This window comes from Limulus polyphemus, unplaced genomic scaffold, assembly GCF_000517525.1.
Source record: "Limulus polyphemus unplaced genomic scaffold, Limulus_polyphemus-2.1.2 Scaffold3764, whole genome shotgun sequence".
Taxonomy (NCBI): Eukaryota; Metazoa; Arthropoda; class Merostomata; order Xiphosura; family Limulidae; genus Limulus; species Limulus polyphemus.
In genome coordinates, this window is record NW_013669374.1 from 6,137 (window position 1) to 9,429 (window position 3,293).

At 38.0% G+C, this 3,293-nt stretch overlaps 1 protein-coding gene across 1 annotated transcript in view; it reads left to right on the plus strand.

The window, feature by feature from the left end:
* The first annotated feature begins 365 nt into the window (after positions 1 to 365).
* Positions 366 to 3,293, plus strand: part of LOC106469999 (cadherin-23-like) — a 94,730-nt gene continuing 91,802 nt past the window's right edge. The window contains exon 1 of the mRNA XM_022398558.1: positions 366 to 543. The gene's annotated coding sequence lies outside the window, so the exon portion shown is untranslated. The remainder of the gene's footprint in view (positions 544 to 3,293) is intronic.

The following is a 3,293-nucleotide window of genomic DNA, read 5'->3' on the forward strand; positions in this document are numbered from 1 at the left end:
TACCAGTTTAACGTTGAATATTATTTATGATTTTATACTGTGGATTTACTGTTGGAAAATCAGTATATTACGTCTGACCTCGATGCATGTGAGTATGAAGTGAACAAAATGTTAACACCTCAAGTTTATTAAATGACTAGAGTCCTTTTTCAAAAAGTAGAGGATTTTGATGAAGATGTGAGTTTATTTACGCTTGACAAGTCTGAGAATGATTAAGTCAACAGACTATTAACTCTTTTAAACACGACAAACCTGCCAGACACAGCGAAACGTCATGTTAGTACGCATGCGCTATTTTTTCGCGTCACCTGGCGACACAACGACGCCGTTGCTCAGGTGCTAGTAAGCTGTTGTCTATAGTGGAGAGTAGTGGTGTGTTTGTCAACTTTCTACAAACGCAACAGTGTATGTGAGTGAGTGTAAAATCATTACGATGTTGGGCTCCTGACAATCGGCTCGAACTAACTTGATTGTGTCATAAATATTATATTGGATAAACGACGAACAAACAGAAAATTCGGGATCGACACCGCTTTGATCAGGGTAAGCATTAGATATACTTTTTAGAGTTCGACGAATTGCATTACGAGCTACGTTCTTAGGGCAACCACCTCACGTCCGGCAGTGGCGGCCTCTAACCTGCTTGTCTTTGTGTGATTATCATATATAGTTATATGTTGGCGAAAAAGCATGGCATTGTGTGGGCTCAGTAATGTTATAAATAAAAAAATATTAAGGAGAAATTACCTTGAAGACTCTAGACTTTTAATCCGTACAGAAGTTATATCTAATACTGTAAGCCTATTCTTTGTTTGTCTTTCAAACATACATGAACATGATAAAGATTTATGCGATTACGGATCTGTGTTATAGAACTGTATTTATTATTCAGTATTTTTTGGTTTGTCAACAATGAACAAAAGACGTTCAATATAAAAATACACAATATCTAGCAGTGTATTAAAATTTTAGTATTACGAAGCATAAAGGAGGACAAAGTATAACTAGAAATCGCCCCCCCCCCCTCCCACAAAAAAAGAAATATTGTTGGACATAAATAAGCTGTAATGTTAAAAGTCTGGGTAAAAAATGGCGTTATATTACTAAAACTTAACCGTCTCTTGTAGAACACCTAAAAGGCACATTATAATGCGTGTGCCACATGGTAGGCATACAGTTTCCACACACCACTTGGTGATTAGCATCCTGCACGTGGGATGACGTTGAACTCCAGGTGCACCAATCCTCTTGATAAAACTTTACACTTTTTTTTTCCACGTGATTGGATTTTACGCCATGAACCATACCAAAAACGCCTCGGCTGATTATATAATATACACCTTAAGCCAAATTAAGGTTCGTTTTCTAAAATTTCCAAAAGTATCGAGAAGTTTTTGTGGAAGATGTCAGCTGTTTCCTTTACATATTCCGTAACTATGCAGAAAGGTTAACAGCCTATACTATAACTTCACAAAAATACGATGTATTGTTATCTTGTTGTTTAGACACTTTGTACACTTATAGGCCGGACTGTGAATCCCGAGGTCCTATTGCCACAAAATCGCACTTGGGGCTATTGGTGGGTTATAAGACAAACAAACAAGCAATCGTACATATATAATACACCAATCAAATCTTGTAGAATAAAATTTTTTTGTAATGCTAAAGACATCTCTTAACTCCTTCGATACCGTGTCCCACTCTAGAGAACCAGCATATAAAATTGGAATTTGCTACCACTATGAAAAAAAAACTGTTCTCCTTCAAATTTCTGAAATACAGTTTCAAGTGTCTTGTCTTTACTGTGTACCTCAAACTAAACCTGACATTGGGAGATTTGTTTATCAACAAACTTAGCGCTGAAGATGGAAGATGAGTTTTAATCACGTGTGTGTGTGTTTTTCTTATAGCAAAGTTACATTGGGCTATATACTGTGTCCATCGAGGGGAATCGAACCCCTGATTTTAGCGTTGTAAAGCAGTAGACTTATCGCTGAGCCAGCGGGGGACGTTTTAATCACACACACAACATTTTATTATTTTTGTATTTAATTAAGGCGAAACTTGTTTGTTTGTTTGAAGTTATGCGCAAAGCTACACAATGGGCTATCTGTGCTCTGCCCACCACGGGTATCGAAACCCGGTTTTTAGCGTTGTTAGTCCGCAGACATACCGCTGTGCCATTGGGGGGGGGGGCAAAGGCGAAACTACCAACAATACCTACCGCAAGAATGACTTTTAATTTAATTATTCAAAGTTTCCCACTGTAATGATCGTTTTATGGTTGTGTAAACTATTTTATAGAAGTAAATTAAAAACTGTATTGTTCTAAAGTTGAAACTGTTAAACTTAAAACCTTGTCTCCGCCCCCCAGTGGACTTATAACGCTAGAAACCGGGTTTCGATACCCGTGGTGGGCAGAGCACAGATAGCTCTTTATGTAGCTTTGGGCTTAACTACATACAAACAAAAGCTTTGTCTTCATGGTATACAATCGATCTAACTTGAATAAGTATGTACCTTATGGTAAGTAAACGTCTTTCTAGTACCACCTATCCAACTTGAATAAAATATGCCGTTTGACATGTAGACGTCCAATCTGATATGAGGTACTTCTGACTTTATTTGCCTTGTCAGGAGGGGGAGCAAGGTTTATTTGACCTAGCCAACTTGAAAAGTGGGGGCTAGGCTCCCCGTTTCCTAAGCCACTTACTCCTTGAATACAGCTCAAATTGTTCCAGTGTATGTAAAACTAGCAAAACCATGGTCAGCGACATCTACCGTCCCGTTTTTCTTCTCTGAATATTCGACAATTTTTTTTTTTTCAAGCGACGTTTAAACACTGTAAGATTCAGATCAGTTTATTGTTTCCATGTGCTCAGAAAGCACATTCCAAATGAACAGTAAATTACATTCTCAGGTTATAAGTCAGTACTTTTGTCTTTATAGTGAAATGAGAGGTACCATAGAGTCCAAATTTAAAACCAACACTGTATTTGGTACAGATAAGTAACTTATAGTTATAACGGAACTCTGCTATCAAGTCATGTGCTTATGATATTTACATACAAACATGTTTTGCAAGATCTGTCATTGGAAGTAAGATATCTGATAATAAATTCTAAAGAAATATTACTGGTAATAAAAGTATAACTACTTTGAATACGGCCCGGCATGGCCAGGTGGTTAGGGCACTCGACCTGCAAGCTGCGGGTTCGAATCCCCGTCCCACCAAACATGCTCGCCCTCTCAGCCGTGGGGGCGTTATAATGTGACGGTCAATCCCACTATTC